This window comes from Petaurus breviceps, unplaced genomic scaffold, assembly GCF_028583685.1.
Source record: "Petaurus breviceps papuanus isolate PSGF00001 unplaced genomic scaffold, PetGlider_PUasm1.0 184, whole genome shotgun sequence".
Lineage (NCBI taxonomy): Eukaryota > Metazoa > Chordata > Mammalia > Diprotodontia > Petauridae > Petaurus > Petaurus breviceps.
Window position 1 is genome coordinate 4,782 of NW_027185793.1, and position 23,635 is coordinate 28,416.

Here is a 23,635-nt window from a genome sequence, read left to right on the forward strand (position 1 = left end):
CAATGATTACTCATGGTGTGGAGGTGACCTTCAGTCCTCAATGATTATGCCAGCAGAATGGAATGCAAGCTCTCATAGTTCCTACCAAGCTGAAAAGACTTGGGATACAGGCTAGACCAGTGCAACTTTTAGAAGCTGTGGGGTTGGATGAATATTTACACCCCCACACTGATGACATCCCAGGCCCTTGAAGTCTGCTTCTTTGAATGCAGCCTACAACAGTCTTTCCTCCCGGGTTTGTCCATTGACTGTATCATTCTATAGAATGGATTCTTACTGCTTTTAGTGAATCCATGCTTATTCTTGATGTTCACAAATTACATGATATAATTACCATTATAGATTTTTGTCATAGATAGATGCTGAGCTCACGCATCTGTAGTTTGCAGAACACTCCTTATTCTCTGCCCCTTGTTTATTTTTGAAAATCAGGAAAACATTTGACCAGTTCCAACCTCATTGGCACCTCTCATTTTCCCCAGTTCCTCCAAGATCACCATTAGAAGTTCAACAGTTATATCTGCAAGCTGTTTTGATTCATGGGGATGTAATCCTCCCAGGACAAGGGACCAAGTCATTTATAGTATCTGAGTGTTCCACCTACACCTGCTATTTTTTAAATTTTTTCTTGCATTTTAATTCTGCTTAACTGCTTTTTCCTATCCTTTTCTTTTTCAAATTTTTTTTCTATTTTTTTGCTTTTTGGAGGGCAGTTGGGGTTAAGTGACTTACACAAAGTCACACAGCTAGTAAGTGTATCAAGAGTCTGAGGCCAGATTTAAGTTCAGGTCCTTCTGACTCCAGGGCCGGTGTTCTATTCACTGCACCACCTAGCCAACCCCTCCTATCCTTTTCAAGATGAAGATCATTATCCTTGGGAAGGGAGAAAAAAAAACGGAAGCAAAGTAGCAGTTGAATAGTTAGGGTTCCTCTGATTATTGAGATTTAGTCATTTTCTCTGTCATTTGTTTACATCATCCCATCTGCCCCAGCAGCAGAAGTGTCTCCCTTTTTTTGCCCCCCCAGTGTAGCTTTTAAAAATTGCTTTGTGTTGTCATTTGAACTTGCATCAGGTCTCAGCTTGTTCTAGGCTTTAATCTTACTGCTATGTCATATTTCTCTTTGGTTATATGCCTCCATTTTAAATATTCTATACCCCCTTAAATCTAAGCTCATCAGAGACTTCCCATCTAAAACCACATATCTTTCTCTTCCTTTTCCAACTCATTGGAATCATTCATGGTTGGAACATTAAGATTTCATTCTTGAATGTTAACCATTTCCTCTAGGAAAATCAGTGGTATCATACCTCCTTTTCTTTGAACTTCTTAAACTCTTTCCTGAAGTGTCATGTAAATGTCTTTCCTTGGTTTTTGCCAACTCTGTGATGATATCGTTGCTTTCTCCAAGGTTTGCCAGCCATTTTGGTCAGAATTAGATCCAACGTAGGATCAGATACAAAGCAGGTATTATTCTTCTCCTTCTCAGCTTTACCTTCTGAAAGGTACATTTATCAGTTTATCAGCAAGACAAGTGAAGGAATGATAAGAATTTTTACTTTTTGCTGGGATTTCCACCACGTGCCCAACTCTGTCACAATTACAGCCTTCCCTTGTCTTTCTGATAGCCTTGTGATCTAAATCAAGAACCTGTCATCAGTTCCCTCAGGCTGGACATCTTGTAGTACATTCCTACAACAATATCACTACTTTCTTCCTTTTACCCACACCCAAACATTTTTTTCATCACCTTTCTTTATTAGGTTCATGGGGTACATTTCTAGTTTGCCATGCCCTCTGTCAAATGTGTATCTTTTCAACATGGTTCAGACCGTCTTTCATTTCCATATTGTAGCTTGTCACATTAGGTTGTGGTGATGCTTGTATGTACTGCTGCTCTTTAAAAATGCATACCCTGTGCATTAGCATAATAGATATTGGTGGTTATAGGTATCACTCTTAATTTCTTCTAGTTATTTCATGCTGTGAACTACTGTTTAAGTCATATAAGAATTGATATTTTTTTTTTTGCTGTTTCATCCCTTCATAGCACCTAATCTAATAGTTTTCTGAGAGTACACTGTTATGTTATGGAAAAAATGCTAAACTTAAAATCAGGAGAGACCTAAGTTGAAATCCTGTCTCTTATATTTTCTGGCTTTGTGGCCATAGACAAATAACCTAACTTCTCTGAGCCTCAATTTCCTCATATGTAAAAAAAAGGAATCATAACACCTCTAGTACTTATATCACAGGGTGGTTGTAAAGGATTGAGTGAGACAATGTATGCTCAGCACTTTCAAACTTTAATATACAAATAATATAATAGCATTAAGTAATATAAGTATATTGTTATTTCTAAATATATAAATATTACTTTATGCATTTATATATAAAGTAATATATCAATATCATACAAACATTTTTCTTCCCTCCTTCCACTGTCAATTTAAAGCCTTCTTATTCCTCTAAAATTCTCCCTCTAAATGTATTCTTTGCAGTCTTATTAGATGCCTTCTTTCCCTGACTAAGAGCCTATCATTCCTATTAAGAAGATAAGATCCCTTTCTCCAAAACCATCTTCTTAGCCAACTGCGCAGCAGTAACCTATACAAACTGTACAAAACACAACAGGCTTTTCCACTGCATAACTAAGAGTAATAATCACAGTGTCTTCCAGAGGGGATAACTTGAGGGAAGAGAAAGACAAATCATTTTCATAGGGGATAGAGGCATGATGAGCCCCTATGTTGTTATACATGCCCAGACTGGCTTGGTTAAAGTAATTTAAAAACAACTGCCAGCTTAGCATACTCTTTTTCTAGAGGCTAGAGTAGGGCCCTTTTGAAAGTGTGGGGGGGAGCAAAGAACATCACATTATCAGCAGCTCCTGAATCTTATCAGATTAAAGTAACTCCCCACAAACACTTAGGAAAACAGTGAGTTTAACTTTACTCTTACATGGGGTCAGGGAACAAAGCAGTGATGGCATTTGAGTTCCTCAGATGTATATGGGATCCCATTGTTGGCTTTTAAGGATAACCTGAGGGTTTTCTGTGCTACAGGTAAATCCCTCTCTGCATAGGAATTATGATGCCCCCCAAATCCACTCTCTTGGGGAATCAATGCTAAATAAAGACAATTCAGAATACGTGTATGTTCTTGTGAATACTAATTGATTTATTAAAATATTTCTTAATGAAGGAATGAACTGGAAGACAGCCCAAGCTCTCAGACCCAGACATCATCCAGTACCTTATCTCATGCTCCAGGCTGCTGTTCCTTTGATGGGGAAGATCATCAACTTTTAGATACCTATACCAGTGTTAGTAAAGACAGCTTCACAGAAGATTCTAATCAGTACTACTGTGATAAGGTGAGGTCAGCTAGCTCAAATACTGTACTGTGGGGGCGGGGTAGGGGTAGCATAAATCAAATGTTCAAACTTAAAGTTCAGACGTTTTATTGGAAAAATATATATTATCACTAAAATAAAGTATCTTCTCTAAGTTATGCATTGTAATGATTACATAGGGAGACAACCCTATAACTGATCATCTTGAATGGTACCATGGCATAATGGAAATAGAGTTTGCAGCAACTAGGTGGCACAATGGATAGTACCCTGGAATCAGGAAGACTTAAGTTAAAATCTGCCCTCAAACATGTATTAGGTGTATGACCTTGGGCAAGTCACTTAACCTCTGTTTCCTCACCTGTAAAATGGAGATAATAATAGCACCTGCCTCCCAGGCTTGTTAATGAGATAGATTTGAAAGCACTCTCCAAGATGTTGGCTATCATTATTATTATTATTATTGCTTTCTGGAGGGGGGAATGCAGGGCAATTGGGGTTAAGTGACTTGCCCCAGGTCACATGCCTAGTAAATGTTAAATGTCTGAGGCTGGATTTGAACTCAGGTCCTCCTGACTCCAGGGCTGGTGCTGTATTCACTGCGCCACCTAGCTGCCCTGGCTATTATTATTTAACTCCAGTTCTGATAACTGTTAATTATGTGACTTTGAGCTAGTCCCTGAATTTCTCTGAGCCTTGGTTTCCTCCCCTATAAAACAGGGAAGATAATACTTGTCCTACCTTTAGGATTCTTATATATGGAAAATTCTGTAAACTTCAAAGCAGTAGATATATGTGTTACTATTATAATCTTCAAATTTATTTCAGAATGAAGATGGTGATGGTTATCTACTCCTGGTGTGTATTACTCCAGACAAAGATGGAAAATTTGGATTTAATCTTAAGGTAGGGTAGCATTCATAAACTCATGTAAATATAATAGGTAATTTCACAACATTTCAAGCCTTTTAATGGTATTAGAATTACTACTTTTCATTAGAAATGCGTGTTCTGTAAGCTGTTGTATATGATTGTGATGAAATACTGTTGGGCTTTAAGAAATGATGAGTGGTATGCTCTCAGAAAAACATGGAAAGACTTGCATGAACTGATGCAACGTGAAATGAACAGAACCAGGGGAACATTGTACATAGTAACAGCAATATTGTATGCTGACCTACTGTAAATAACTTCTCAACAATACAATGATCCAAGACAATTCTGAAGGACCTACAATGAAAAGTGCTGTCTATCTCCAGAGAGAGAATTGGTGGAGCCTGAATGTGGATCAAAGCTTTTTCTTTACTTTCTTTATTTTTCTTGGGGTTTTTGTCAGTGTTTTCTTTCACAGAATGACTTACATGGAAATGTGTTTTGCATGACTACACGTTTAACCTATGTCAAATTGCTTGCCTTTTCAGTGACGGGGAGGGGGAGAGGGAGAGAATGTGGAACTCAAAATTTGGGGGAGAAGAATGTTAACATTGTTTTTACATGTAATTGGAGAAAAAATTATAAATAAGTTTTTTTTTTAGTTTTAAAAGAAATGTGTGTTCTGGCTAAAAATAAGGAATCAGTTCTATTAAAATTAATCATAATTTAATAAATTTTATAATAAATATTTAATAATTTTATAATAAAAATTAATAAAATTAAAATAAGCTCATTGCAGGCAGAATTTACTCCATTCTTTGTACATGTATCAGGCCTATCCCAGTGCTTGGCACAGAGCAGATGCTTAATAGATAAATATTTGTTGATTGATTGATTCAGCCCCTGAGAGTGTTATGTCTATTTTACATACACCTAGAGGCAATCAGGTGGTGCAAAGGATAGAGTACTTGGCTTGGAGATAGGATAACTTGAGTTTAGATCTAGTTTCAGACACTTACTAGCTGTTTGCCTCAGTTTCCCCAACTGTAAAATGAAGAGGTTGAATCAGATGATCTCATAGGTCCCTTCCAGCTCTAACAGTTTGTGATTCTCTGGTGCTTATTTGCTAAAGAAGAAGCAGATGTTTCAGTATGAAGTATTTCTAATAGCCAGAAAGCATTAATTCTGGAATGTAAAAGATCAGCTAAGACCAGGAGAGGGAAAATTTTATTGCTGGGTTATAAATAAGTTGAATTTTGGTCCCAGTCACTCAACCTGTAGGGGATTAGAAACTAAATGATAATTAAAGCTTTTTTCCAGTTTAAATGTTCTTTGGTGCTAAGACTTAAAAAACACAATGTATAGCCAAGGAAAGAAATACTCTTCCACATCATAGGATAAGGAGAAATAAATATCATTTACACACTCTTTTCTGTAATGAAATGACCACCATTCCCTGGCACACTTTCATCATCTCTCCAGAACTAACCTTTTGTTAGAACCTTTGACAATTGCATAAGAGTTTGAGAGCTATTGTGAAATATACTGCAGAATTATCTAGAATAATTTTATGATGGTTGTCACCAAATTTACTATTAACTAAAGAGATTATGTTAAATAAGTGAAAAAATGAAAGAAGGATTCTAATTATAAAAAATACATTGGTTCTTTTGCTGGCTGACTTTCAGGAGGATAGGAGTAATGTGGGAACAGACAGTATTTCTCCTTTTTGCCACAGTGGACAAAATCATTGTTTTCCCAGAGGAGAGGGAAAGCTGTCGCATAAATTTGTATAAAATTAGTTGGGTGAATCAAATCCTTTCAAACTGAATAGGGTTTATATTTGAGAATGACCATTCTAATAGGCTAACCAGCTGTAGCAGCAAGCACCCCAAGGGTCCTCAGGGTTTGCAGCTACCACAGGTTCTTGGATCTGCTTTGTTAAAGGAAAGCAACTCAAAATGGGTTAACAAGCTTTAATCAGTCAGACATATATCGTTTACCTTGTTCAGGGGAAAAAGGTCAGCACCCTGAACTTCAAAGCATACAGGCAGAATTATCAAGACAGAAACAGATCAAGTAGACAGATTTCCAAACTGTCCAACCATTACATCCATACCCAGTCAACATCTGGGTTTCCACATCTGGGTTTTTCAAAGCCGGGGGACTCTCCACAATGGCTTCCCATAATTCAGATCAAATTACAGAACACTTCTCAAAGTGAGTCCCAAAACAAAGCTATACATCAGGGCTTATATAGCCTTCTCCTGGCTCAGAGAATGTAACAACCTTTTGGACCCACTGGCCAATCAAAAAGTATCTACTGAAAAACAAGCCTCCCACCCTAGGCTTCAGGTGCGCTTTAGCCTAGGGGCAGGGAAGATCTTCCAAATTTGCATTCCCATTACACCAGCCTACTCTGTCAATCACCTGGTCCCTAGAGAAACTTGTAATGCTTGAGAAATTTGTCTTCATCCCACTCCTACCTCCCTTTCTGTACCTTTCTCTTTCCCCTGGGAATCTCTTCCCCCAAGTCATCAGTGTCCTCATATTGCCCTCCAGCTGTCCAAAGCCTCCTAAAAATCAGTCAGTCAGTAAGCATTCATTAGTACTTGCTATGTACCAGGCGCTACAAAGAAAGGCAAAAGACAGTTCTTGTTTTTGAGGATCTCCATTGCAAAAACTCTATATGCAGGATAAATTGGTGATGAACAACAAAAATAAGGCACCAAAAGTGAGTGCCCCATCCTTCAGAATTATTCCACTTTTTTTCAACCAATCAGAACTTCTAAAGCAATTCATATAAGATGTAAATTAGACTTTCATTTAGAGATCTTCACAATGTGATTCCAGCCTACTTTATAAGGCTGGTTGCACTACCACGGAAAAACTTACTTGCTTCTAACCATGTATGACATCTCAGAAAGTGAAAAAATTTCACTGCAGTCTACACAGAGTTCATCAGTTCTCTCCCTGGAGGTAGATAACATTCTTCATCATGAATCCTTTGGAATGTTTTGGATCATTTTTTTGTTCAATATTCTGTTAAATATTCACTAATTGTGTTTTAATCTGGTTTAGGCACTAAGGGGAGGGTTGTAGACTGAATTTGACACCCGTATTGTAAGGTACCTGAGTTTCCATGTGCTTATTTGATACCCAGAAGAGATTCTTACAATATCACATGTCTTGAAATTGCTTGGATCATCATATTGATCAGAATAACCAAGTCTTTCACAGTTGATCATTGATACAGTATTGCTTTTACTGTGTATGATGATCTCCTGGTTCTGCTCACTTCACTTTGCATCAGTTCTTAGGTTTTTCTGAAACCATCTTGCTTTTCATTTGTTACAGCACAATAATATTCCATCACAATCTCATATACCACCACTTGTTCAGTCATTCTTCAGGGATATCCCCCTCCCCAATTTCCAATTCTTTGCTGCCACAAAAAGGGCTGCTATAAATGTTTTTGTACACATAGGTCCTTTTCCTTTTTCTTTGATCTCTTTGTTATACAGACTTAGTTGTGGTATTGCAGGATCATAAACTATGCAGTTTTATAACCCTTTGGACATAGTTCCAAATTGTTTTCTAAAATGGTTAAACTAGTTAACAACCCCTATAAAGAGGGGGGACGTTTAATATTCATATTAACCTCTAATTAGTGGAAGTGTCAGGGAGAGAGAATATTGGGGAAGTAAAAGGCTCCTAGTCTCTACCCTTTCCCCTAAGAGGTTGTGTGTGTTTGTGTGTGTGTGTGTGTGTGTGTGTGTGTGTGTGTGTGTTTAGAAGATGAAGAGGAATGAGAATCTTGGCACCCTTTTTCAGGGAGAATCTTGATTTCTCTACTACATTGACATAAATTTAGACCATGGAACTTAGGAATTTTTCACCATACTTATTTTCATAAATGTGAACAATTTATCATCTAGGGTGGTGTTGATCAAAAAATGCCTCTTGTGGTGTCAAGGATCAGCCCAGAGTCACAGGTGAGTCAACATTTTAAATGTTATTTCCCAAATTCATGTTTAAAACCTATCATAAATGTATATTTTAATACTGTGCTTTAGAATATATTTCCTATATTATCTTATTCCTAGAAGGAATACAATTAAGGTAAAGAGTCTTGCATTGCCTTCCCACTTTTCTACTTAGGTAGACTTTTCAGTATACCACTAAGATTATCGGAAGAGATTGTAACTAATAAACCTTATGACCTGAAGGTCAGTTACTCCAATCTTGAAAGTAAAATTGCCCCTGTCTTATTGTCCTTTCCCCTAATGCCCCTCTACTTTGTGTACCAGCAGCAACATTCCAATATAGATGTCAAATCTCCACAAATAACACAAAAACCTTCTATAGTTATGCCTCCAGCAGCACTGAGACTTTGGAGGTACCATGTATTATTCATCTTTGTGTTCCAGGGTTTGTCTAATCCTTACCATTCTAACCGTGTACATCCCTGAGGAAAAAGAGTGATTGGTGGTGGGTGGCAGAACGAGGTGGGTGAGGCAAAATGTTATTTGTTCCAAGCAGCTTGAGCTTTGGGGGAGAAGATTTATAAGAGATTAAATAGCAAAGAGACAGTTAGCTAGATTAACCAGAATGGAGGAAGGAAGTACCAGTAGGAAAGGAGGAGGGGAATTAAAAAAAGACTTATTTATGTAGGGACTTGGGGGCCGCAGCAGGAGAATATTGACATGTTCCACAGATACACATTTAAAGACAAACAGGCTTTGGTGTAAACTAAACCATGAAATTTTTAAATTTAGGCAAAAATCAGGTTCTTGTTGCCATTTTGTAGGGAAGAGGTTAAGAGAAACCTAAGGCTTTTACTGCTTTTTTGACAAGTCCATGAGAAGGTAGATAGATAGCCATTCTCAAAGTCAACAAGACTTGGGTTCATGTGCCACAACCAGTTTATACTAGCTTTGTGACTGTGAACAAGTCAAGGTGCCAGACACAAGATCCATTGACCACATGTTACTTGTGTGACCCTTATGTAGCCTGAACCAGATTATAATGTAATTGAGAAATTTTTAACAAAATAAATAAAAATACAGTGAAACACATATTGTTAATATGTGATTTCCTAAGTCAGTATGTGACCCACAGGGATCCTTATATGGTCCCTGTTTGTATTTGAATTTGATACCACTATTCTAGGTAACTCTTATGACTCTGAATTACAGAGAAGACCCTTTTGATTTGCACTGGTAAAGGAAGTTTCCTCACCTGGAAGTTCCAAATGCTATTGAAATCACAGACCCATCCAGCCTTAATCCATAGAGGAAATAAAAAATCTTCCATGTTTTATCCTTAGTAGAAATTCAAAGAACATTGTCATTATTTATACAGAACCCTTCATTTTTTAATAACTACTTAATTCTTTAAGAAGTATAATCCTAATTTTTCTTATAATCCTTTCTTGCACGTTTTATCCTTAATAGAAATCCAGAGAACATTGCTACCATTTACACACAATCCTTTCATTTTTTAATTACTACTTAACACTTTCATTTCTCTTAAATCATTTGGATTAAAAACTCTCAGCATTCCCATTAAACTTCCCTCATCTTCACAGTTGCTGAGGTAGCAGAGACTGGAATAAGACTAAAAAATTTCTAGTTGGGTCATGGGGAGATCCCTTTTCTTCTGGTGTCCCTTTTTCCTATTCATGTGTGCTAGCATTATATTTATTTGATAGAATGCATAGTGTAGATGGAAGATAATTAGACTGTAAGTCAGGAGACCTTGGTTCTAATCCTGTCTCTGACAAGGATTAGACAAGAGCAAGGTAAGAATCAAATGCAGGTCCCCTGTCCAGGACAGCAAATACTCCTGGGACTACCACTCCATAGCTCAGAAAATTTTTTAAAAGCCCCTATCAGGACCTCCAAGGACCAGGATGGCAGAGTGAACCCAGCCTGCTCCAACCTCGGCCCCCCCACCACCCTGAAAACATAGTAATTATTGCTGCAGGGTAAAAACCCTCAACAGTAAAGGCTTAAGAACCCTAGAGGAAGGGTGTGGCTAGAGCTCTGCCTCAAAATGGGTAGAAAGCAGACTGCAAAGACAGAGTCTGGAGTCCTGCTATCCTCGGAGGGAGATACCAAACTCAGAGGGAGACAATGTGGACTCCACACCCGCAGCTGAAACATCAACAGGGAATGGGTCCCAAGCACAGAAAGCTCTCCTAGATGAGCTCAAAAGGAACTCTGAAAACCAAATGAGAGAGATAGAAGACAAAATGAATAATTCTTTTAAAATCAAAATTGCAGAATTAGAAAAACATTCTAAATGAAGAAAACAGCTCCTTAAAAAGAAAAGTATATGATATGGAAAAGGAACTCCAAAAACTAACCAAGGAAAATGATTTGCTAAAAACCAGAATCAACCAAATTGAAACAAATAACTCTATGAGGAACCAAGAATTAGTCAAACTAAACAACAAGAATGAAAAATTAGAAAAGATGTAAAATATCTCAATGGAAAAATAACTGACCTGGAAAACAGATCCAGGAGAGATAACCGGAGAATCATAGGCCTACCAGAAAATCATGATAAAAAAATGAGCCTGGATAACATTCTTCAAGAGCTCATTGAGGAAAACTGCCCTGAGATACTAGAACCTGAGGGTAAAATAGAAATCAAGAGAATCCACTGGACACGTGCTGAAAGAGATCCCAAATTTAAAAATCCTTGAAATGTTGTGGCCAAACTCAAGAACTACCAGGTAAAAGAGAAAATACTTCAGGCGGCCAGAAAGAAACAATTCAAATATTGAGGGTCCACAGTGAGGATCGCACAGGATTTGGCAACCTCTACACTGAAAGATTGGAGGCAGTGGAATTCAATTTTCTGGAAGGCAAAAGAGCTCGGGTTACAACCAAGGATCCACCTACCCATCGAGACTAAGCATATTCTTCCAGGCAAAGAGATGGTCATTCAATGATATAACAGATTTCCAGACCTTTCTAATGAAAAAGCCAGAGCTCAATGGAAAATTCAACCTCCAATTACGAGATGCAAGAGTGACATAGAAAGGTAAACAAGGAAAACACACACCCTGTTATTTAATAAGAGCAAATTGTTTATAGACAAGTAGAGGGTATGAGTATAAATTACACAAAATGACAATTTAAAAAAATCTCATTAAGGGCTACAAAGGGACTGCAATGGAAGAAGAGGAATGAATGAAGTGGAAAAGGGTAAATTATGCCACTCGAAGAGGCATAAAAACAATATAGCAGAGGAAAAGAAGGGAGGGAGATGAGTATTATATGAGCTTTTCCCTCATTGGTCCTGGTGCAAGGAGGGAATAACAAACAGTTAAGCATAGGACTCTATGGAGAAGAGACACAAAACATCATATTAGAGGGAAAGAGGGGAGGGAGAGGAGCTTCGCATGAGATTTGCTCCTGTCACTCTTGGTGCGAAGAAGAAATAACATACTTCATTAAGTATAAAAATATCCTACAGGCAGTAGGAGGGGGAAAGGGCTACGAAAGGGGGGGGGTGGTTAGTAGGGAGGGAAGAAGTAAGGGGAAAGGGGAGGAAAAGGGAGGGGGGCTGATAAGGGAAAACTGAGGGAGGCGGTGGTCAAAAGGAAAACTATTAAGGAGGGGAAGGGAGAAGGGGAGAAAAAATATAAGCATTAACAGGGGAGAGAATAGGATGGAGGGAAAAGAAACAGATAATAATCATAACTGTGAATGTGAATGGAACTCTCCCATAAAACGGAGGCAGATAGCAAAATGGATTAAAAATCATAATCCTACAATATGCTGTTTAAAAGAAACACATCTGGGCAGCGAGGTGGCGCAATGAATAGAGCACCAGCCCTGAAGTCAGGAGGACCTGAGTTCAAATCCGGCCTCAGACACTTAACACAAATACTACCCGCGTGACCTTGGGCAAATCACTTAACCCCCATTGGCCTCCAAAAAAAAAGGGCAAAAAATAAATAAATAAATGAATGAATGAATAAAAGAAACACATCTAAAACAAAGGGAAATACACCGGGTAAAGGTAAAAGGCTGGAATAAAATATATCATGCCTCAGCTAAAGTAAAAAAAAAAGCAGGGGGGCAGCCAGGTAGCACAGCAAGTAAGAGCACCGGCTCCAGTGTTGAGAAGACCTGGAGATCAAATCCTGGGCTCAGACACTTAGCACCCACCCAGAAACACCTGGCCGTGTAACCTTGAGCAAGTTACTTAACCCCAATTGCTTAGGGGCGGCCAGGTGGCTCAGCGAGTAAGAGCACCAGCTCCAGTGTCGGGATGACCTGGATCAAATCTGGGCTCAGATACTCAGCACCACACCCAGAAATAACTGGCCGTGTAACCTTGAGCAAGTTACTTAACCCCGATTGCTTTAAAAAAAAAAAAAAAAAGCATGGGTAGCAATCCTTATCTCAGATAAAGCAAAAGCAAAAATTGACCTAATTAAAAGACATAAGGAAGTTAACTATATCCTGCTAAAAGGCACTATCAAGAATGAAGCAATATCATTACTTAACATGCACCAATACATATACCATGCATTTGGTATAGCATCCAAATTCCTAGAGGAGAAGGTAAGGGAATTAAAGGAAGAAATGGATAGCAAAACTATACTAGTGGGAGATCTTAATCTCCCCCTCTCTGAGCTTGATAAATCCAACCTCAGAATGAACAAGAAAGAAATTAAGTTGGTGAATAGAATTTTAGAGAGGGTAGGTATGACAGATCTCTGGAGAAAACTGAATGGGGATAAAAAGGAATATACCTTCTCAGCGGTACATGGCACATACACAAAAATTGACTATGTACTAGGACATAAAAACCTCACAATTCAGTGCAGAAAGGCAGAAATAATAAATGCATCATTCTCAGATCATGATGCAATAAAAATCATATGCAATAAAGGGCCATGGAAAGACAGACTAAAAACTAATTGGAAACTAAACAATTTAATGCTAAAGAATGAGTGGGTCAAACAGGAAATCATAGAAACAATCAGTAACTTCATTCAAGAGAATGACGATAATGAGACAACGTACCAAAATTTGTGGGATACATCAAAGGCAGTTCTTAGGGGAAGTTTTATATCCCTGAGTACACACATGAATAAATTAGAGAAAAGACAGGTAAGTGAATTGGGCATGCAATTGAAAAAGCTAGGGAAAAAAAAACAAATTGAAAATCCCCAATTAAATACTAAATTAGAAACACTGAAAACCAAAGGAGAGATTAATAAAATTGAAATTAAGAAAACTATTGAATTAATAAATAAAACTAAGAGATGGTTTTATGAAAAAAAAACAATAAAATTGATAGGCCCTTAGTCAGTATGATATAAAAAAAAGAAGAAAACCAAATTATGAGTATCAAAAATGAAAACAGTGAACCTGCCACCAAATGAAGAGGAAATTAAAACAATAATTAGGAATTATTTTGCCCAGTTGTATGCACATAAGTTTGACAATCTTAGGGAAATGGATGAATATTTACAAAAATAGAGGTTGCCCAAATTAACTGAAGAGGAAGTAAATTACTTAAATAATCCCATCTCAGTAAAAGAACAAGTCATCAGTGAACTCCGCAGGAAAAAATCCCCAGGGCTAGATGGATTTACTAGTGAATTCTATCAAACATTTAAAGAACAGTTGATTCCAATACTCTACAAACTATTCGGGAAAATTAGTGAAGAAGGTGTCCTACCAAATTCTTTTTATGACACAAATATGATACTGAAACCTAAATCAGGAAGAGATAAAACAGAGAAAGAAAATTATAGACCAATCTCCCTCATGAATATAGATGCAGACACTTTAAATAAAATATTAGCAAAAAGACTACAGCAACTTATCACACGAATAATACACTTTGATCAGGTAGCATTTATTCCAAGAATGCAAGGATGGTTTAATATTAGGAAAACCATCAGTATAATTGATCATATCAACAATAAAACTAGCAAAAACCACATGATTATCTCAATAGATGCAGAAAAGGCTTTTGACAAAATACAACATCCATTCCTATTAAAAACACTAGAAAGAATAGGAACAAATGGAGCCTTCCTTAAAATAATAGGTAGCATCAATTTAAAGCCATTAGCAAGTATTATATGTAATGGGGAGAAGCTAGAAGCATTTCCAATAAGATCAGGGGTGAAACAAGGATGTCCCTCTTATTCAATCTGGTACTAGAAATGTTAGCAGTAGCAATTAGAGAAGAAAAAGGAATCAAATTAGGCAGAGACCAAGCTATCACTCTTTGCAGATGATATGATGATATACTTAGAGAATCCTAGAGAATCAAGTAAAAAAACTATTTGAGACAATAAATAAATTTAGCAAAGTTGCAGGATATAAAATAAACCCACATAAATCCTGAGCATTCCTGATATTTCTAATGAAATTCAACAGCAAGAGATAGAAAGAGAAAACCCATTTAAAGTTACTGTAGACATTATAAAATATTTGGGCTTCTACCTGCCAAAACAAACCCAAGACTTATATGAACACAACTACAAAACACTTCACACAAATAAAGTCAGATATAACTAGTTGGAAAGACATCAATTGCTCATGGCTGGGTCAAGCTAATATAATAAAATGACAATTTTACCTAAATTAAATTATATATTTAGTGCCATACCAATCAGTTTACCAAAAAAAAAAATACCTTATAGAGCTAGAAAAGATAGTAACAAAATTCATTTGGGAAAACAAAATGTCCAGAATGTCAAGGGAATTAATGAAAAGAAATGTTAGGGATGGTGGACTAGCTATACCAGATTTTAATCTGTACTATAAAGCATACTTGGTACTGGCTGAGGAATAGAGTAGTGGATCAATGGAATAGATTGGGTACATGAGACTCAGCAGTCAATGACTATAGTAATCTACTGTTTGATAAACCCAAAGACCCCAATTTTGGGGATAAGATATTTGACAAAAACTGCTGGGAAAACTGGAATATAGTATGGCAGAAACTGGGCATAGACCATTATCTAACACCATATACCAAAATCAAGTCTAAATGGGTGCATGATCTAGGTATAAAGTCTGATACTCTAAGCAATCTGGGAAAGAAAGGAATAGTTTACCTGTCAGATTTGTGGAGAGGTGAAGACTTTATGACCAAACAAGAATTAGAGGGCATTATAAAATGCAATATGGATAATTTTGATTACATTAAATTGAAAAACTTCTGTACAAACAAAACCAATATAACCAGGATTAAGAGGGAAGTGGAAAATTGGGAAAGAATTTTTACAACTTATGTCACTGATAAAGGACTCATTTCTAAAATATACAGAGATTTGAGTCAAATCTGTAAGAATACAAGTCATTCCCCAATTGATAAATGGTCAAAGGATATGAACAGGCAGTTTACAGAGCAAGATATTAAAGATATTTATAAGCATATGAAAAAATGGTCTAAATCACTATTGATTAGAGAAATGCAAATCAAAACAACTCTGAGGTACCTCATTTCACCAGTCAGATTGGCTAAGATGACAAAACAGGAAAATGGGAAATGCTGGAGAGGATGTGGACAAATTGGAACACTAATGCATTGCTGGTGGAGTTGTGAACTGATCCAACCATTATGGAAAGCAATCTGGAATTATGTCCAAAGGGGTATCCCAAAGAGATCATAGAAGTGGGAAAAAGACCCATATTGTACAAAAATATTTATAGCTATTTTTGTGGTAGCAAAGAATTGGAAATTAAGGGGGTGCCCATCAATTGGGGAATGGCTGAACAAGTTGTGGTATATGCATGTTATAGAATACTATTGTGCAATAAGAAATGAGGAGCAGATGGACTCTGCACAAGTCACAAAAAACCTCTGCACAAGTATTACGTGAGTGCCGTTGTAAAATTGCCCAAATGTTGATTGACTGCAGTCAGCTTCGTGTAGATTAGCTGTAGAAATCCTAAAAAAAAAAAAAGCTTTAATTTTGACAGACATCTTTTCATGGAAAAACTAGCCAAACCTATTTTGGAGTTTGGGGAGAGGATTCTATTACATCTAAAGATATAAATCCTTTTCATGAAATTGTATAATAATAAATATAATCATATAATTATGACAATTTTATAATAAAAATTCATAAAATAAATACAATAAAATCTAGATAACATTACATTTTAAAACTAAATCAATAGGTGGCCCACAGGGATCCTTATGTATGGATTAGTGGTCCCTATTTCTACTTGACTTTGACACGGATTATTTAATGAGCGCACAAATGCCAATCATCTTAGCGCCTTCTTTTCCTCCCCAAATTGCCCTACATTTATTTTGAATATACCTTGTACATGATACTAATATATAGGAGAAGCATTATGTAAGATCTCAGTTCCCTCTGAAACATATATCTGTGTAATACTGCTCTAAATATACCTAAATGTGGCTTCCAAAGTGCCGGAGCCTTCCCACAAAGGGGAATATAATACACAGTGTCCTACTATAAATCAAGATAAGAGAATATGTATAGTTGAACAGAGGTTAAGCTATGAAAAGATAGTATTCAAGCACCACTTCCAATCTTCCTTTAAAAAAATAATTAAACACTAGTTCATATTTTATAATACTCCGGGTAAATTTTAGAGCAATATGTAAACTTAGAGCCACTGAAAATATTTCTGGACTGTAACCTACCCCATCCATGAGCAAATTCTAGCTCTTGGTGAATAGTCCTTAGCTTTACCTCCAAATCGGATCAGTGTTGGCCCACATGGGCACTCACTGTAAATACAAATGAAATCACAATAAATTAAAATATTGTTCTTAATAAGTATGTAAGCTAAAACGAAGAATCTTGAAAAAAATGTAATATATGTTGACTACCACTATTCTATATTAATGTGACGACAAGAACCATAAACAATATTGTTATTAGTTCTGTATACTTCAAGGTGTCAAATTTTTAAGTAATGAGTTTATGAAAAATATATCTTTTTACTCATGAATTAAGTACTTGAAGTCTCTTTTTGTTCCTTTCAACAGTCACTGTTTATTTAGAGGCCATACTTTGGAAGTCTTCTAGAAAAAGAAGTAGCTAGTTTCCACTTGCTGAAAAGAAATGAGTTTTTAGAGGGGAAAACCATAGCTTTTTGTGATAGGTCAGTAAAAGGGCAGAATTCAAATTCTATCCTTAGACACTATGTGATCCTGAAAAAGTCACTTAACTTTCCTTTTTTTAATTTAAAAATTTTTAAGTTAACTTTTTAGTTTTCAACATTTACTTTTATAAGATTTTAAGTTCTAAAATTCCCACCCCTTCTTCCTTAGACAACATGCAATCTGACACAGGCTATACATGTATAATCATATTAAACATATTTCCACATTAGTCGTGTTGTTAAAGAAGAATGAGAGCAAAAGGGAAAAACCACAAGAAAGAAAAAAAGAGAAAATAGTATGCCTCGATGTGCATTCAGACTTCTTTCTTTGGATGTGGATAGCATCTTCTATCATGACCCTTTCAGAATTTTCTTAGATCACTGCATTGCTGCGAAAAGTGCAGCAAAGTTGTCATCCCGCAATGTTGCTATTACTGTGTACGATGTTCTCTTGGCTCTGCTCCCCTCACTCAGTATCTGTTCATATAACTCCCTCCAGGTTTTCCTGAAATCTGTCTGATCATCATTTTTTATGAAATAGTATTCCATTACATTCACATACCACCACTTGTTCAGCCATTCCCAATTAATGGGCACTCTCTCAATTTCCAATTCTTTGTCACCACAAGAAGAACTGCTATAAATATTTTTGTACATATGTGTCCTTTCCCCTTTTTACATTCTCTTTAGGAGTCAGAACTAGTAGTGGTATTGCTGGATCAAAAGGTATGCAGAATTTTAGAGCCCTTTGCTCTCCAGAATGATTGGATCACTAGTAACAATGCATTAGTGTTCCAATTTTCCCACATAATTGCCAACATCTGTCATTTTCCTGTTTTTTCAGGTTAGCCAATCTTATAGGTTTCATGTGGTAGCTCAGAGATGTTTCAAGGTGCATTTCTCTATGCAACAGCACTTAACTTTCTGAGCTGCAGTTTCCTCATCTGTAAAGTGATGGATTTGGCTCTGATACTGTGGCATAGTGGCTACAGTGCTGGATTTTGAGTCAGGAAAACCTGAGTTCAAATCCTGTCTCAAATATCCAGTTCAAGACACATTAACCTGTTATCTTCAGTTTTGTCATATGTAAAATGGAAATAAGAGGGCCTCACAGGGTTATTGTGAGAATAAAATGAAATTATATATATATATATATATATTTTTTTTTTTTTTTTTCAAATCACTCCTAGGGACAAAAAATATTAATTCATCTAAGGTGGCAGAGAATTAATTTTGACTATAGATGGTTTGTTTGATAAGATTAAAGTTCAGGAAATATAAATTTTAGAAATTCAAAGTTAGGCATGCATAAGAAGATTGCATGAGGTGAAGACAGAAAGAATATTGAGTAAATTATGCAACTTCCTCCTTTCTAACTGCTGCAGTGAAGATATGACTTTGATGCTCTCCTTTACCTATTACCAAGACTAGGAAGAAAAAAAAGAATTAAAAAAAATAATACCAGGAAGGAGAAAGATTCCAAAGTATAACTACTTCGCTATTATCCAAGGCTTGCTTGTCTTATTTATGGTCTTATGTCTCTGATTTGTCCCTTTCCTCTTTTTTCAGATTTAATCTTTTCTACAGGATGGTTAAAGAACTGAAAACAAAATTCTGTTAACTTTGCTCTAAGCAAGTCTAAAGCCTACAATAACTACTTTTAATGCCTTTTGAGTAATGACCATTCTGCAAAAAAAAAAGAAATATGAAGCATCAATAAGGTAAGGCATATAAAAATCAAAACTAAATAATCCCTGCTTTCACTTTATCAAGGGAGACAACATGTACACATAGAAACACATACAAAATAGAAGCTGACTTTGAAAGAATGGACAAGAAGCCTGGAATGGTAAATAGAAACCAGGTTGTAAAGGGCTTCTGACTTCCAAAAACAGTATTTTAGTTTGTAAAGTAGTGGAGTGTACTGTGTTTCTGTAACATCACTTTGGCTGTTGTGTGGAATGGGGAGAGGCTTGATGTAGGAAGAACAAAAAGCACAATTGGGTAGGAAGTTGAAAATAAGTGGTTAAAAGTGAGTTTAGTGGCTATTATTTTTATTCCATCTATCCCTGTCACATATTAGTTATGAAATTACCAGATTATACCTTAAGATTATTATGATTATACTACTTTAAACAGAGACATTCAAACTCTAAAGAGAGGCAGCTGAATGGTATAGTAGATGAAGACTTGAATTCAGTCTCAGACACTTACTAGCTGTGTGAGCTTGGGTAAGTCACTTCACTTCACTTCTGTCTAAGTTTCCTCAGATGTATAATGGGGATAATAATAGTACATTATAGATAATAATAGTACAGGGCTGTTGTGAGGATCAAAATTAACAAATATCTGTAAAGTACTGAGCACAGTGCATGGCACATAATAAGTACCTAATACATGTTTACTCCCCCTTCCCTTTTCTAATGGTAATTTCCAAATGGTGCAAGTCCAAAAAAGTGCTCATAAGATTCATTAAAAGTCTGTCATAAATGTACTCACATAGCATGAAGAGCTTCCCACTTTAATTTGGTTCAAGTCTTTAATTCGTAGGCATTTTGATGATACTTATACAGTTGAAGAATACATCATGTGTATTATGTTTACTAATAAATCTAAATTTCTTCAGTATAGCAGCTGAAAGGAAATTATTATTTTGCTATAACATTTCACAAGCTTCCAAATATTAATTAGTTAGCAAGAACACTCTGGAAACTTTAACTGCCAAATGTGAAGCAAGAATACCTATCTGATAGTATTCCTCTTATTTTCGTCAAGTACTTTACATGAAAATAAGGAATTCTTACTTTGCTATGGTTGGGTTCGCACATATCTTGATAAATCATGATTAAAGTCAATGACAACTATTAGAAAATGTTTCCAAATGTTTACTACATATTTAGGGATTCTATACCATACATCTTTCAGGGAATCTTTTAAAAATTATATTTAACATCATTATTTACCTACCCTTTTCTTAACATGGCATTCCAAAACATCTGTTCTGAAGGGTAAACCCACTTTTTTTCCGAATCTGCCCTGGGAATTGATGATTCTTCCCTAACAGTTGATAGTGCAAATGGCTGACCAGGGGATGGTGTCTGATTAGGTGGTGGCATCTAAATAAAAAATGAGATTGCTGAGGTTTTTTCAAATATTGGGAAAATTCTGATAATGCACAAATGATAAACATAAAGATCAAATGCTGACTTATAAAACACCAAAAATTTTTTTTTTAAGCAATTGGGGTTAAGTAACTTGCTCAAGGCTACCCGGCCAGTTATTTCTGGGTGTGGTGCTGAGTGTCTGAGCCCGGGATTCGATCTCCAGGTCGTCCCAACACTGAAACCGAAACCAGTGCTCTTACTCGCTGAGCCACCTGGCTGCCCCTAAGCAATTGGGGTTAAGTAACTTGCTCAAGGTTACACAGCCAGGTGTTTCTGGGTGGGTGCTAAGTGTCTGAGCCCGGGATTCGATCTCCAGGTCTTCTCAACACTGGAGCCGGTGCTCTTACTTGCTGTGCTACCTGGCCGCCCCAACACCAAAATTATTTTGACCACTTTTTTTTTGTTCACATAAACTCACCAGTCATATAAGCTCACTACTAAGCAAATCTTACACTAAAATTTTCAATACTTCATACTATCTATCCTTGGAGATAATTTCGCATTTTTCAACAACCCAAGAGAATCACATAAATTGCTTTTCTCCAGTGGTTATTATTTCTTCTGCATTGTAAACACAGTTGCTCAATTTCCTGTTTTGTTTAAAATGTCAAATTGTAAGCTAATACTTAATTTAAAAAAAAAGGTATAAGGCTTTATAAGCTATTATAAGATATTATTAAAAGGCATAAATGTTTATAAGATGTTAATTTTTAGAAATGTACTTAGAAAAGTAGATAGAAAAGTGTTACCTGGAAAAGTCACAACTTCTGTGTCTGTTTTCTCCTTAGCAGAGTGCCCAGTATATAATAGGCACTTAAATACTTATTCCTGTTTTAAATGATATCTCTATATGTCAAGGTTGGTGATTTCCAAATGATGCACTTTCAATTTGTAATTGTAACAGGACAATAAAATATATTAGATAAAATATAATCTTCTTTTCCCATAGTCCAAATGATCCCTTTCGTGCTGAACAACACAGAACTTGGACATGTTAACTTAGGTGAGATGAGTTTTGTAATGGACCTCACTCAAGTTTTTCTCCCCAAATTCCAAAATGCTGGGGCAAGTCATCACTGCCAGTCACTGCAGGAACTCTAGCTTGGCTTCTTCTTCCTCTTGCCCCACCCCTTCCTGCTACGTCATCAAGTCCAATGGGCCATGGAAGATCTTTAAATCCCATAAACCTTACATAAGGCAAACAGGTTAAGTGATTGAGCCAGAGCCATACATCTAGTAAATGTCTGAGGTTCGATCTGAACTTGGGTCTTCCTGACTCTAAGCCCAGCACTCTATTCAATGAGCCATCTCTACTAAAATCCTTTCTCTTAGGAAAATGTATAAAAGGTCCAAAATGGAAGCTGAGACTGCACAAAGGAGATTAAGGGTGGTAACTAAGCAGAATGAGAAAAACTTCAGGTGTAGTTAAGATCATTGCCTTTCACAGCATCAGTATTTTTCTTTGACACAAGGGTCTGGTACCATATTTCACTTGTATTTTAAAATAATAACTGATAGGATTTTTTAAAGCCTGAAATAATATACTATAGGGTCAGAATATTGTCAGACATGGTCTCTATTTTAATCATTTTTTTTTGTCATTGTACAGTAGGGATTCAATCCTAGGAAGGGGAGTTCTTCTGAAAAGAAAACTTCTGAAAGAACTGTAAGCCAAGCAATGCTGAGAATTCATGCATTTCAAAGAACTCCAGAGAAATTGTAGTTTTCCTCATTGTCTTAGATGGTCTTTCCTAGAGCGCAGTGAGAATCCTTGGTGTATTTGCTTGGGAATCCACAGAATGAGGGAGTTCAATGAAGAACTAGATGATGCTCTTTCTTTTTCGCCAGACCTCTTAAACATTCCCATTACATCTCTTTTCCTTTGGCTTGTTTTCGTTGAAACGGAGTGTTTATATTTTCTGCCATTAAAAGGCCCAGGAGCTCATGAAAACGCATTTTGACCCTGGAGTGAAAGCAAATGGTCTGGCTTTTCCAGGGATATGTGGAGGTCTGAGGGAACTGTAAGCCAAGCGATGCTTAGAATTCAGGTATTTCAGAGAACTCCTGGAAATTCCAGTTCTCATCATTGACTTGGATGGGCTTTGATAGAGCGTATTTAGAATACTTGGTGTATTTGCTTGTAAATCACCATGATGTACGAGTTCATCGCCGATGTTCATGACGCTGTTTCTTCGTAGCTAAGACCTCTCACACATACACATCACATCTCTTTCTTTTCCTTGGGCTCATTTTCGTTGAAACTGAGTATTCACGTTTTCTCTCATTGAAACCCAAAGGGGCACATGAAAACGCACTTTGACAAAGGAGTAAAAGCAAATGGTCTTGCTTCTATGGAAGTTTGTAGAGCTAAAGGCACTCTAAGCCAAGCAATACTTAGAATTCCAGTACTTCAAAGAACTCCTGAGGATTTCCAGCTTGCACTTTGAGTTATGTGGTCTTTTATAGAGCGCATTGGGAATCCTTGGAGTATTTGCTTGAAAATCAACACAATGACGTAGTTCATTGAAGATGTTGATAATGCTGTTTGTTCTCAGCCAGACCTTCGAAACATTCACATTACATCTCTTTATGTTTGGATTCTTTTCATTGAAATTGAGTATTCCAGTTTTCTGACATTGAAACCTGTTAGCAACCAAGGCCTTAGGGCCAAGTACCCTTCCCCCTGCAGGCAGGCCACACCCCCGAGTACCTTGCCACGTGAATCTGCTGACCACAGAGTGTTTCGGCAGCAGGTGTTCTAACCACAAAATGTTTCAACAGTTTATAAGAATCCCTCTCCCCGCCCACTTCTTCAAAGAGTATATAAGCCTTGTTTACCAACAATAAAGAGCTTTTTCTCTCTCATCATCAGACCTTAAAACAAACTGCTTGGTCTCGTTCCTTTTTTTCCCACCCATTCCTTTGCAGGCTGGGTCCTCCTCGGCCCCACGAATAACTTGGTCCCGCAGGACGGGACAAGTGGCGCCCAACGTGGGGCCTGAGGCACGGACCCTTGCCAGACAGACCAGTGCCTAGCACAACCCCTTCTTTTTCGGTGAGAAACCCCCCGGCTGTGAGAAGCGCCCCCAGCTGTAAGAGCCCCCCGGCTGT

The 23,635-nt window shown here is 36.9% G+C and overlaps 2 long non-coding RNA genes across 4 annotated transcripts; one reads left to right on the forward strand and one right to left on the reverse strand.

Annotated features, from left to right (window-relative positions):
- The first annotated feature begins 3,185 nt into the window (after positions 1-3,185).
- On the forward strand, positions 3,186-23,635 carry LOC138161290 (uncharacterized). Its single transcript, XR_011168326.1, has 5 exons — positions 3,186-3,375; positions 4,183-4,260; positions 8,166-8,222; positions 18,930-19,081; positions 23,453-23,635. It is a non-coding gene; the product is annotated as an uncharacterized lncRNA (long non-coding RNA).
- On the reverse strand, positions 15,303-21,585 carry LOC138161289 (uncharacterized). Of its 3 annotated transcripts, none has more exons than XR_011168324.1 (4): positions 20,872-21,585; positions 19,860-19,972; positions 16,897-18,787; positions 15,303-16,168 (listed from the first exon to the last, which is right to left on the reverse strand). It is a non-coding gene; the product is annotated as an uncharacterized lncRNA (long non-coding RNA). The 3 variants fall into 3 exon arrangements; XR_011168325.1 differs by lacking the exon at positions 20,872-21,585 and adding an exon at positions 20,328-20,717 and having other exon boundaries at positions 19,860-19,994; XR_011168323.1 differs by lacking the exon at positions 20,872-21,585 and having other exon boundaries at positions 15,305-16,168; positions 19,860-20,299.